Consider the following 14,697-nt stretch of genomic DNA (forward strand, 5'->3'; position numbering starts at 1 on the left):
AGCAAAAGTACCAAAAGGGCATGTAAAAGTAGTCTTTGATTGATCTTTGGCTGACACGGGTATTTGAGAGAAACCAGAATAACCATCTAGAAAGCAAAAATGTGTATGTTTGGATAATCTTTCTAGCATTTGATCGATAAAAGGTAAAGGGTAATGATCTTTTTTAGTAGTGTCGGTGTCAAAACCGGCGGATCTCGGGTAGGGGGTCCCGAACTGTGCGTCTAGGCCGATGGTAACAGGAGGCAAGGGACACGAAGTTTTACCCAGGTTCGGGCCCTCTTGATGGAGGTAAAACCCTATGTCCTGCTTGATTAATATTATTGATATGGGTAGTACAAGAGTAGATCTACCACGAGATCGGAGAGGCTAAACCCTAGAAGCTAGCCTATGGTATGATTGTTGTTCTATATGTTGTCCTACGGACTAAAACCCTCCGGTTTATATACACACCGGAGAGGGTTAGGGTTACACAAAGTCGTTTACAATGGTAGGAGATATACATATCCGTATCGCCAAGCTTGCCTTCTACGCCAAGAAAAGTCCCTTCCGGACACGGGACAAAGTCTTCAATCTTGTATCTTCATAGTCTAGGAGTCCGGCTGAAGGTATAGTCCGGCCATCCGGACACCCCCTAATCCAGGACTCCCTCAGTAGCCCCCGAACCAGGCTTCAATGACGATGAGTCCGGCGCGCAGATTGTCTTCGGCATTGCAAGGCGGGTTCTCCTCCAAATTCCGTGTACCTGTTGAATAAAGTCCGGCTTCTTGTAAATGTTGCGCTCCTTGGCTTCTATGCCCAATAATGGCCGTCTCCCACGTGTCAAACGAATATGAAAAGTCTGAGTGTTTTTACATCCACACCCCTAGCCGCGTAAATGAGCCGCCCATTTAAGGGGACGAGGATTTAGATCCAAACCACACCTTATCCCCTTCGCGAGTGTTCATCAGAGCGCATCCGACAAAGGTCCATACCACCATGGCCAGACGGCGCAACTCCTCCTTTCGCCCTTCCAGCCCTCAGCCTGGATATTGGGAGAGATGCTCCATCCCGCATAGCGAGCTAGTGATGCTCCAGACCAAGGGATTTCTCCCCCCGGCCTATATGGTCCCAGTTCGAGCCGGTCTTGCCATCTATAATGGCGGAAAGCAAGCGGAGAGTACCCCTAATCCCTCCAAAGGAGAGCGGGTATGCCTCGTCCCTTATTTAATAAGAGGGCTCGGATTTCCAATCCATCCGTTTCTCTGGGGGCTCCTGGAGTTCTATGGCCTCCAGCTTCACAATCTTACGCCTGCCTCCGTATTGCATATCGCGGGCTTCGTAGCCCTCTGCGAGCTGTTTTTGGGTGTTGAGCCTCATTTCGGGCTGTGGAAAGAGCTATTCTGCCTTGTGCCCCGTTCTCAGAAGGGGTCAATATATCAAGTGGGTGGATCCGAAGTGTGGTGCATCGTCGGGACCGGATATCTATCCGGAACCCCAAAGAAGGCGTCCGAGGACTGGCCTTCGGAATGGTTTTACATAGAGGACGTCCCGCTGCCGGATCCTGCCTGGATCGGCCTCCCTGAGTTCGACAGTGCTCCACTAAAGAAGCGCCTAAGTTGGCATCCACGGAGCCCTCAGAGGGAAAGTGACAAGGACGTCCTTTACCTGATGGGCCGGATAAGATTGTTAGCTCATTCCGGACTGACCATGATCGGGGTCATGGCTGCATGCATCATGCGAGGGGTGCAGCCGCTACAGTATAGAGGCCACCCCATGTGGGATTTCAACGGGGAGGACGACGCCACCCGCTACGGCCATAAGGGACCGGATTCGGCTGCGGCCCTAACAAAGACCTTGTCCACTTTGTACAAGGGAGAAGAGGAGGAATTTCTCCGCGTCAACCCACAGGGTGGATTTTCTATGTACAATCCCCCAAGCTGGGTAAGTGGTCACATTTACTTGCCCATCCATTTTATATTCCCATTGTTAAATATTCAGTCTAACGACTTCAACGCAGGAACTGCGCCAGGCTGTTAAAGAAATAAACAGCCCTCCTCCACAACCCGAGGACCCAGGACGGTCCCTCGACCCAGCCTCTCAAGAGGATCCGGACTTATCTGTCGAGCTGATTGATGGAGTGTTCCATCAATTGAGCAAGGACAATGCCTTGGTTGCCATTATGGCCGATTACCCAGGGCTAATCCTGGCCTCCCAGGTAACTGAGATCGAAGTCCCAGTACCCCGAATAGGGGTCCGCCCTCTCGTGTTTTCAGTTTCCTGATTACAACCGAGCTTTGCAGGGGAGGTTTTTGAGATGGGAGGCCGAACCTGTGGCGACAAGCCAACGAGGGGCCGCAGGGCCCCGTGGGCAGAAAAGAGGTGCAGTTCGGACCGGGCATCAGCGCAAAGGTATGGCGCGCCCCCTTATCCCAAGTGTTATACCTTCAAGGCATATTAACACTCGTGCTCTCTTCAGGACAAAGAGACCTCGCCGGACTATATCCGGAGAGGCTGCCAATCGCGCCTCCACTAGCCAGGCTCCAAAGCCTGGTCCGGAGGCGGAGGCGAACACAAGGCGCGCACCGGACGCTCCTCCGACGGAGGATGTGGACAGGTTGTCTGCCACCAACTCTGTGGTGGAGAGTGCCATGAACCACAGGCGTCGCCGGACAATTCTTCGCGACGCTTGTTTCTCCCGAGAGGCATTAGATGCCTTCAATTCGGGAGATGCGTACCTCCGTGCCGCTCAAAATGGTCTAGCCAGAGCCACGGAGCAATATGTAAAAGACATACGGGTAAGAAATTTTTGGTAATTATATATATATACCAGTAGCCCCCGAGACTTGAAACAGTTAGAATAACTGATTTAAGGATCATTTGTTATGCAGATTCTTACAGAAAAGAATTCCCTACTGTCCCAGGAGCTGGAAGAGTGCAAAGCCCAACTTGAGGCCGCACTAGCCGCGGCAGGGGAGCCCAAGGAGACCCCCTCTGGTAATATACACTTCGAAAGATAAGTATTTTGCGAAGCACAGCATGGGTGCGAATCTGACAAATGAAATTGCAGATGGCGCCGGATTGAGTCCGGAAAGGCAACAACTCCTACGCTAGCTGAAGGCTGGTGAGAAGGTGCTGACAAAGGTGAGGCGGGAGAAGAACGATCTCCAAGATGCCAACACCAAGCTGGGGTCGACCTGAAAGATGTTCGTGCCCAGCTGTCAGACTCCATTAAGGAGAATCGGCGGCTTTTGCGCGGCATATTTAGTAAGTGCTTGAACGAAACTTTGAAAAAAAGTTCGGCGGGGAAGTCGACTAACAGAGTAATGTCTGTAGGTGTGCTAACAGGTCGTCCTGCAGAGGAGATGCCCGGTTCTACGGGTGACCTTCTTCCCGAGCTCTCGCAACTGCTCGAGCGAGTTCGGTAGGCGATGCAAGGCGTCGCCCAGGCCTTGTGGCCATGCAACTCCATGCCCGAAGGTCTTGGAGAGCTTACGGAGAAGCTAAAGGGAGCACGGCGGCGCTTCCGATTGTGGAAGATATCGTCCTGCCGTCAAGGCGCTAGGGAGGCCTGGGCCATGGTGAAGACGCGGTACACAAAGGCTGACCCCAACCACATGGCCGAGGTCGGTCCTGTGGGGCCCGATGGGAAGGAGATCCCTGTAAGCTTAGTATACGACCAAGTAGAATTGGCCGCAAAGTATTCCTAGCAGGACTGTAAATTAGACAGCATGTTAGATGGTATTGAAGAGGAATACAATCAGTCAGAATGACTATGTAATTTAATTGACATTTATAATGCCTTCTAGCCGGATTGTAGATCGTTTGTCATGGCCGACCTTTTCGCTTCAGCCGCAGGACCTGACGGTCTAGAGTGTGTCCGAATTCCCATGCGGTTATATAAGAACCGGGGAATGCATGGAGACCAGGCGTAGGGGTCATTAGTGCGTGAACAGACAAGTGCCCGACTAGTTATGTTATATTACATGGTTAGTAAGAAACATCTTCCAGGTAGAATAGTTCCGTTAGGAGTTCCTTTCCCTGGGAGGCATGCCCTAAAGTGCATGCCCATTCTGCGAAAAAGACGTGGGAAAAAGCATCTGGGGGCGCATAAATAAATAAGTGAAAAGATCATCTTTTAGGTCACCGACCGAATATTCCCTTAAGAACGCTAGCTTTCGGCTTCACCCAGTCTGAGGTACACATCCGGCTGATCCGGCAGTAACAATCGCAGAGGTGCTCCCTTTACCACCTAGCCAAATAATCGGGAACGTAGGGGTAAGCAGAGGAGCCAGGCAACCCAGCTTGGCCAAAACTTAAGTCATATCGATGCATATAATGGTGAAATAAAAGGTACATGCGGAAGTGTAACACATGTGTTGGGCATGAAGCCCGTATAAATAAGCTTCTGTTAAAACAAGCCCCCAGGTTTAATGAGTGCGAATAGCACGTCATTTGATGAGCCTTTAAAGGCTATAAGAGAAAGGAAGGGGAGAAGGAGAGAAATGTAAGACAGACAGTATATAAAAAATGGACAGAGGAAGGAGACGAACACAGAGTCTTGCGCTAGGCATAGAATCTTCGGAGACGGGCTGCGTTCCATGGGTTCGGCTCGAGTCGGTTATCCGATGCATCTCGCAGGCAGTACGCTCCACCAGTCAGGACTTGGTCAATTATGAAGGGACCTTCCCACTTGGGCTTGAGTTTGTCCTTTTTCTTGTCCGGCAGGCATAGAACTAATTCGCCAACGTTGTAATTTTTGGTCCGTACTTCTCTGCTTTGGTATCTTCGAGCCTGCTGTTGATAGAATGCGGAACGGGCTTTTGCCACGTCATGCTCCTCCTCCAATGCGTCCAAACCGTCCTGCCGATCGAGCTCGGCTTCTCTTTCTTCGTACATGCGCACTCGAGGTGAGTCATGAATTATGTCGCAAGGCAAAACTGCCTCTGCGTCGTACACCATAAAGAATGGTGTGTATTCGGTGGTGCGATTCGGCGTGGTCCACAGCCCCCAGAGTACGGAGTCGAGCTCCTCTACCCAGTATGTGTTAGATTCCTTGAGGGACCGCACTAATCTGGGTTTGATGCCGCTCATGATAAGACCATTTGCATGTTTGACCTGGCCGTTAGTTTGTAGGTGATAGACGGAAGCATAATCGAGCTTGATGCCCATGTTTTTGCACCAGAGTTTTATCTCGTCGGCCGTAAAGTTCGTGCCGTTATCAGTGATGATGCTATGGGGGATGCTGTAACGGTGTACAACCTCGGATATAAAGTCTATCACCGGTCCGGATTCAGCCGTCTTAACAGGCTTGGCTTCTATCCATTTGGTGAACTTATCCACCATGACCAGTAAGTATTTTTGCTTAAAGCGGCTTAGAGCCGCCACGCATCTGGTTAACTTTTGTATTTGTTTGAGGTCCTTTGGGATACCCAATTGTGACAGAGCTCGGATCTTCGCTGGATTTGCTTCAATTCCTCTACCGGATACAATGAAGCCCAAGAGCTTTCCGGCTGGGACGCCGAAAACGCATTTTTCCGGGTTGATCTTGATGTCGTATGTTTGGAGGTTATCAAATGTGAGCCTCAAGTCGTCTACTAGAGATTCGACATGTCTTGTTTTGACGACCACATCATCTACATATGCCTTGCCGATCTGGTTTGCCAGACATGTCTGAATCATGCGCTGATATGTTGCGCCGATGTTTTTGAGCCCGAAGGGCATTGTGTTGAAGCAGAATGGGCTGTATGGTGTGATAAATGTCGTTGCGGCTTGGTCTGATTCTACCATCTTGATTTGATGGTAACCGGAATATGCGACGAGGAAACACAACGAATCGTGTCCTGGGGTAGCGTCGATAATTTGATCGATGCGGGCGAGGGGGAAGGGATCCTTTGGGCAAGCCTTGTTAAGGTCTTTAAAATCAACACACAGGCGCCAGGATTTGTCCTTCTTTGGTACCATCACCAGGTTTGCTAGCCAGTCCGGATGTTTTATATCTCTGATGAATCCGGCCTCCAATAGCTTTGCTAGCTCCTCTCCCATGGCCTGTCTCTTAGGTTCAGAAAAACGCCGAAGAGCTTGTTTGACAGGTTTGAATCCTCGGCGAACGCCGCATCCGAAGCTCGGACTGACCTGTGAATTCAGGCTTTGCCACGCCTTTACTACATCACGCCGACGCCCTGCATCGACATTGACTTCGGCGCCAGGCCATATTTCTTCTATTCCTCACTTTGCATAAATTATTTATTATGCAACACATTTTTTAATTATCATTATTACTATTATCTCCGGTTTGCACTATTTTTTGTGCACAGGAAAATGATCCGGGGACTTCGGCGTCACTCTGCCGGTCTGCATTGACCGTGCTATGTCACCACTTCGGCGTGTCGAGCTCTCCGCCCCGCCACCTCAGGACCAGCTTGGGGGATGGAACCTTGCCTCGCATCAAGCTCGGACCGCGTCATCAATACCGAACACATTAACCAGCTAAGTCGCTTTCATGCTCAAAGCTTTAATTTCTAACTTGTGTTCGGTTCGACCAAGCATTATACTTTTTTAGAAAAAAAGTTGCTTGTAAAAAATTTCCTTGTCCAAACTTTGTTTGTGACACACAAATTCAAGGACCCAATTCACTTGGGGGCTTCATTTATGAAGCTTTTCCTCTTGCATATGATTATACTTTTACGGCTTCGTTCCTTGTTCGTGTATTATGCCACAATATGCACCATATTGACTTAAGCGATTTGCAAGCTGGGTTGCCTCGCTCCTGTGTTTACCCCTACGTTCCCGATTGTTCGGCTAGGGAGTAAAGGGAGCACCTCTGCGATTGTCACGATCGGGTCAACCGAGCCGGACCTCAGACTGGGTGAAGCCGAAAGCTAGCGCTCTTATAGTTTTCAATAATGGTCGGCACACAACGGAACTCATGAGTACAAAAAATCTATTACACAAGTCTCATAATAACAATGAGCACCGAAGAAAGGTATCGGTGGGGGTACTATTTTCTTCGAAGATGCTTCTTACACTTCACGGTAATATAGCATAAGTTCCCTGAGCGCGCTTTGTCTGTTACAGCCTTATGGCCTGATTGCCTGGTTATCGGAAACACCGTCGATATTCTCGACCGATGGAGTACATAACACTTTTCGGTCCTTGACTGAAGAGGGAGAAGCTGACGGTCGGTTAAGACGCGTTTAAAGTTCGGTTGAACATAGATATGATATAAGTACTTCGGTACATGCAATCATTCTTCTACCCAAGTCACTTGGGGGCTCTTAAGTTTATTTGAGCCGTTTTATAATAAGTGTCCTTCTTCTTAGTCATTGCAAAGTTTTATTATTATTATTATTTATCACTCCTTTTTTCGACACGAGTGTGCGGTCACTAGCCGGGGAGCCTAATTTCTCTCTCAAAGCCGCTAGAGTTTAGTTTGCTAAACTGGCCTGATGAGAAGTACTCCGCCCTCGGGATAGGAGGTTGAAGCCGTAGGCTGACCCGCTCGAAGTCTTGAGATAGGATGTATCATGTTAAAGCACGACAGAAGCACTTCTTTTTTCTAAGACCAACTTTCGGATTGGCACCGAACACTTGATATTGTTCGGACGTCATGTTTTTACTGACGTTTCTTGGTTTTCCAAGCTTTTTGGCACTTTTAAACTATTTGTGCTTTTCCAGCATTAGTCTCGCAGTGCAACGCCGGACACCTTTAGGGATTCGGCAAAAACATTCTCAGATATTGCTATATATGCATCGGTTTCGAATTGTGTCTTCGGTCAATAGTTGGGTTGCCCGGCTCCTGCACTTGCTTCCTACGTTCCGTTTTGTTCGGCTAGGCGTGCAAAGGGAGAATCACTGCGATTGTGCTTCCAGCTCACATGGTTAAGCACCTTAGTGGAGAAAGCCGAAAACTGACTGTCACAATAAGCGTAAACTGGTCAGCGATCCGATGACTATGACGGGCCATTCATAACATTGGCCGAAGTGTTTACGGCTTGACCTCGACTGTCGCCGAACACTACCGGGGGCTATTAACTGGCCTCCCAAACTAAATCCTCGATATTTTGCTCTTACATTCGAGCTGAGGTTTCATGATCATGCTTAGCATGACAACCCAAAGAAAGGAGCCGATAGCGGGACTATTTTCTTTGGAATACATTTCTTCTGTTAAACAGTAATATAACATATCTCTCTGCGTAACTTTGTTTATAAAACCGTGTGGCCAGATTGCCTTGTTTGTCGTAAATCTTTAACCTCATAAAGGCTTTATAAAGTAGGACAAACACTCCTCGGCTACTGGCCAAGGAGGTGGAAGCCGATGGTCGGTCAACAAAGTTTTGTACAATGCGGATCCGAGCATTAATGACGTAAAGTACTTGGATACATAGAGTCATTACACATAATTTGTGATTTTACTATGGATATTGATCCTTAATTCGGCCACCCGTGCCCGCATTATGGCTCGGGGGCTACTGGGCTTCGGGCTTATTATTTACAAATATTAAAGGGGCACATCGATCCCCTGATCTGGTGTTGCCACCCGACTAGTGTCTTGGGGGCTACTGCATTGCTTGTCCAATGCAGAAAATTTTATGTGCAATATAGTTCCCGAGGAGATTTTGATCCTCAGGTTGGTCGGCCGCACCCAACCTGAGTCTTGAGGACTGAGCACGCCACTTTTGTGTCCTGAAGTATTCTGCCGAGCTAGGACTTGATCCTCAGGCCGATTTTGCAAATCAACCTGAGTCTCAGCGGCTACTAGGATCAGCGGTCTTATGTCATCCTTCATGTGCATCTCGGGTTTTAGACCGATACACACCTTGAGAGCTACTGGCTATATATCTCGGCAGAGAATAAAGTGCACCAATAAAAAATATTGACAAAAAATCGGCCCATAGTCGGGGTGGTGCACCACCTCGGAAGCAGTCCGGCATAAAGCTCGGGCGCTAGTGGCTGGCTCCATAGAGGGCATTTCCGGCATTAAGCTCGGCTAAACTCCATCAACTTTTTTGAACCAAGGTGATATGACACCTCGAATATAGTCCGGCATTGGAGCCTAGACATAGTCCGGCGTTGGAGCTCGGATATATTTCGGCATTGGAGCTCGGATATACAGTCCGGCGTTGGAGCTCGGATACATAGTCCGGCGTTGGAGCTCGGATACATTCCGGCGCTAGAGCTGGGAAGCGGTCCGGCGTTGGTGCTCGGCTGCAAAAGATACTTCGAATGCAGTCCGGCGTTGGAGCTCGGACGCAAGAGGACCCTGCCTCCCGGGAACAACTTCAAACCCGAGGTGTGGCATAAAAATAAACAAGGCATTGATAAAGGCCGGAAACTTAAAGGGGCTCCTCGGATACCCGACGTGTAAACTCGTCGAATGCATTTCAGCGATCCTCAAGATCGAAGATGAGAAGATTTGTTGAACCAGTTTTCAAGAACGTCAACCGAAGATGAAGAACGGTTCGGAAGAATCGAGGAGCGTCCCTAACTTGAAGACCGGTTCAGGGGGCTACTGACGGTGTCCTGGACTAGGGGGTACTCAACACGTCATCTCCCGATCTGATAGATTGGGCCGAGGACCCCCGTGGCAGTATACTCATGGGCCATTTCAGACGGCTACCGCATACAAGGAAGATTCCACAAGACTTGGCGATCAAGACAAGGACTTCTCCCCACCGGCGTATTCGGCTAGGACTCTTGTTATCCTAGGCCTCCGGTGCATTATATAAACCGAGGCCAGGCTAGTCGATGAACAATCAACTCCATACACAACAATCATACCATAGGCTAGCTTCTAGGGTTTAGCCTCCTTGATCTCGTGGTAGATCTACTCTCGTACTACCCATATCATCAATATTAATCAAGCAGGAGTAGGGTATTACCTCCATCGAGAGGGCCTGAACCTGGGTAAAACAAAGTGTTCCCTACCTCCTGTTACCATCCGGCCTTGACGCACAGTTCGGGACCCCCTACCCGAGATCCGCCGGTTTTGACACCGACAGGAGGCACGAGGTAGGGGGGCGCGCCCAGGGGGGTAGGGCGCGCCCCCACCCTCGTGGGCGGGGTGTGCCCCCCTGGTGAAGTTCTTGCGCTCAATGTTCTTTATATATTTGGAAAACATCATCCATGAAGTTTCAGGACTTTTGGAGCTGTGCAAAATAGGTCTCTAATATTTGCTCCTTTTCCAGCCAGAATCCCAGCTGTCGGCATTCTCCCTCTTTATGTGAACCTTGTAAAATAAGAGAGAATAGGCATAAGTATTGTGACATAATGTGTAATAACATCCCATAATGCAATAAATATTGATATAAAAGCATGATGCAAAATGGGCGTATCAGCGATGCTTAAGTCCGTCCGAATCATGTTAGCAATTGCCGCATTTTATGATTATGAAATTTGGCAAATGGATGTGAAGACTGCATTCCTGAATGGATTTCTGGAAGAAGAGTTGTATATGATGCAACCTGAAGGTTTTATCGATCGAAAAGGTGCTAACAAAGTGTGCAAGCTCCAGCGATCCATTTATGGACTGGTGCAAGCCTCTCGGAGTTGGTATAAACGTTTTGATAGTATGATCAAAGAATATGGTTTTATACAGACTTCTGGAGAAGCCTGCATTTACAAGAAAGTGAGTGGGAGCTCTGTAGCATTTCTAATATTATATGTGGATGACATATTGTTGATTGGAAATGATATAGAATTTCTAGATAGCATAAAAGGATACTTGAATAAGAGTTTTTCAATGAAAGACCTCGGTGAAGCTGCTTACATATTGGGCATCAAGATCTATAGAGATAGATCAAGATGCTTAATTGGACTTCCACAAACCACATACCTTGACAAAGTTTTGAAGAAGTTCAAAATGGATCAGGCAAAGAATGGGTTCTTGCCTTTATTACAAGGTGTGAAGTCGAGTAAGACTCAATGCCCGACCACTGCAGAAGATAGAGAGAAAATGAAAGATGTTCCCTATGCTTCAGCCATAGGCTCTATCATGTATGCAATGTTGTGTACCAGACCTGATGTATGCCTTGCTATTAGTTTAGCAAGGAGGACCAAAGTAATCCAGGAGTGGATCACTGCACAGCGGTCAAGAACATCCTGAAGTACCTGGAAAGGACTAAGGATATGTTTCTCGTTTATGGAGGTGACAAAGAGCTCATCGTAAATGGTTACATTGATGCAATGCTTTGACACTGATCCGGACGATTCTAAATCGCAATCCGGATACGTGTTTATATTAAACGGTGGAGCTGTCAGTTGGAGCAGTTCTAAACAGAGCGTCGTGGCAGGATCTACATGTGAAGCGGAGTACATTGCTGCTTCGGAAGCAGCAAATGAAGGAGTCTGGATGAAGGAGTTCATATCCGATCTAGGTGTCATACCTAGTGCATCGGGTCCAATGAAAATCTTTTGTGACAATACTAGTGCAATTGCCTTCGCAAAGAAATCCAGATTTCACAAGAGAACCAAGCACATCAAGAGACGCTTCAACTCCATCCGGGATCAAGTCCAGGTGGGATACATAGAGATTTGCAAGATACATACGGATCTGAATGTTGCAGACCCGTTGACTAAGCCTCTACCACGAGCAAAACATGATCAGCACCAAGGCTCCATGGGTGTTAGAATCATTACTATGTAATCTAGATTATTGACTCTAAAGCAAGTGGGAGACTGAAGGAAATATGCCCTAGAGGCAATAATAAAGTTATTACTTATTTCCTTATATCATGATAAATGTTTATTATTCATGCTAGAATTGTATTAACCGGAAACATGATACATGTGTGAATACATAGACAAACAGAGTGTCACTAGTATGCCTCTACTTGACTAGCTCGTTGATCAAAGATGGTTATGTTTCCTAGCCATAGACATGAGTTTTCATTTGATTAACGGGATCACATCATTAGGAGAATGATGTGATTGACTTGACCCATTCCGTTAGCTTAGCACTTGATCATTTAGTATGTTGCTATTGCTTTCTTCATGACTTATACATGTTCCTATGACAATGAGATTATGCAACTCCCGTTTACCGGAGGAACACTTTGTGTGCTACCAAATTTCACAACGTAACTGGGTGATTATAAAGGTGCTCTACAGGTGTCTCCGAAGGTACTTGTTGAGTTGGCGTATTTCGAGATTAGGATTTGTCACTCCGATTATCGGAGAGGTATCTCTGGGCCCACTCGGTAATGCACATCACTATAAGCCTTGCAAGCATTCTAACTAATGAGTTAGTTGCGGGATGATGTATTACGAAACGAGTAAAGAGACTTGCCGGTAACGAGATTGAACTAGGTATGTTGGAAATATGCCCTAGAGGCAATAATAAAATGGTTATTATTATATTTCCTTTTTCATGATAATTGTCTATTGTTCATGCTATAATTGTATTAACCGGAAACCGTGATACTTCTGTGAATACATAGATCGTAATATATCCCTAGTAAGCCTCTAGTTGACTAGCTCATTGATCAATAGATGTTCATGGTTTCCTGACCATGGACATTGGATGTCATTGATAAGGGGATCACATCATTAGGAGAATGATGTGATGGACAAGACCCAATCCTAAGCATAGCACAAGATCGTGTAGTTCGTATGCTAAAGCTTTTCTAATGTCAAGTATCATTTCCTTAGACCTTGAGATTGTGCAACTCCCGGATACTGTAGGAATGCTTTGGGTGTGCCAAACGTCTCAACGTAACTGGGTGGTTGTAAAGGTGCACTACGGGTATCTCCAAAAGTGTCTGTTGGGTTGGCACGAATCGAGACTGTGATCTGTCGTTCCATGTGACGGAGAGGTATCTCTGGGCCCACTCGGTAGGACATCATCATAATGAGCTCAATGTGATCAAGGAGTTGATCACGGGATGATGTGTTACGGATCGAGTAAAAGAGACTTGCCGGTAACGAGATTGAACAAGGTATAGGGATACCGACGATCGAATCTCAGGCAAGTATCATACCAGTAGACAAAGGGAATTGTATATGGGATTGATTGAATCCTAGACATCGTGGTTCGTCCGATAATCATGGAACATGTAGGAGCCAACATGGGTATCCAGATCCCGCTGTTGGTTATTGACCAGAGAGATGTCTCGGTCATGTCTGCATGCCTCCCAAACCCGTAGGGTATACACACTTAAGGTTCGATGACACTAGGGTTATAGGAAAGTTTGTACGTGGTTACCGAATGTTGTTCGGAGTCCCGGATGAGATCCCGGACGTCACGAGGAGTTCCGGAATGGTCCGAAGGTAAAGAATAATATATAGGAAGAGAGGTTTTGACCACCGGAAGTGTTTTGGGCGTCAGCGGTAATGTACCGAGACCACCGGAGGGTTCCAGGGGTCCACCGGGAGGGGCCACCAGCCCCAGAGGCTTGCATGGGCCAAGAGTGGAAAGGAACCAGCCCCTGAGTGGGCTGGTGCGCCTCCCACCAGGGCCCAAGGCGCAGATAGGAGGAGAAAGGGGGAAACCCTTGGCGTAGATGGGCCTAAGGCCCACCCTAGGGCGCCCCCCCTCTCCCCCTCTTGGCCACGCCCCTCCATCCCATCTAGGGTTGCCGCCCCCCTAGGGGTGGGAACCCTAGAGGGGGTGCACCCTCCTCCCCTCCTCCTATAAATAGGGGGGTTTTGGGGATGCCAAAGACACGAGTCTCCCTCTCTCTCTCTCTCTCGGCGCAGCCCTACCTCTCTACATCCTCTTTCTCCATAGTGCTTGGCGAAGCCCTGCTGGAAACCACGCTGCTCCAACACCACCACGCCGTCGTGCTGCTGCTAGAGTTGTCTTCCTCAACTTCTCCTCTCCCCTTGCTGGATCAAGAAGGAGGAGACGTCCCTGGTATGTACGTGTGTTGAACACGGAGGCGTCGTTGTTCGGCGCTTAGATCGGAATCGAACGCGATCTGAATCGGTGCGTGCACGACTCCACCAACCGCGTTCTTGTAACACTTCCGCTTAGCGATCTTCAAGGGTATGAAGATGCAATCCCTCTCTCTCTCGTTGCTAGTATCTCCTAGATTGATCTTGGTGACACATAGGATTTTTTTGAATTATTTCTACGTTCCCCAATAATGGCATCATGAGCTAGGTCTATGCGTAGTTTCTATGCACGAGTAGAACACAAGATGTTGTGGGCGTCGATTTTGTCAATTTACTTGTCATTACTAGTCTTATCTTGATTCGGTGGCATCATGGGATGAAGCGGCCAGGACCGACCTTACACGTACGCTTACGTGAGACTGGTTCCACCGACTGACATGCACTAGTTGCATAAGGTGGCTACCGGGTGTCTGTCTCTCCCACTTTAGTTGGATCGGATTCGATGAAAAGGGTCCTTATGAAGGGTAAATAGAAATTTTCATACCACGTTGTGGTTTTGGCGTAGGTAAGAAACGTTCTTGCTAGAAACCTATAGCAGCCATGTAAAAACTTGTAACAACAATTAGAGGACGTCTAACTTGTTCTTGCAGCATATGTCGTGTGATGTGATATGGCCAAAAGGATGTGATGAATGATATATGTGATGTATGAGATTGATCATGTTCTTGTAATAGGAATCATGACTTGCATGTCGATGAGTATGACAACCGATAGGAGCCATAGGAGTTGTCCTAATTTATTATATGACCTGCGTGTCAATGAAAACGCCATGTAATTACTTTACTATATTGCTAACCGTTAGCCGTAGTAGTAGAAGTAATAGTTGGC

Source organism: Triticum urartu, chromosome 2A (assembly GCF_056163025.1).
Source record: "Triticum urartu cultivar PI428250 chromosome 2A, HENAU_Tu73, whole genome shotgun sequence".
Classification (NCBI taxonomy): Eukaryota; Viridiplantae; Streptophyta; class Magnoliopsida; order Poales; family Poaceae; genus Triticum; species Triticum urartu.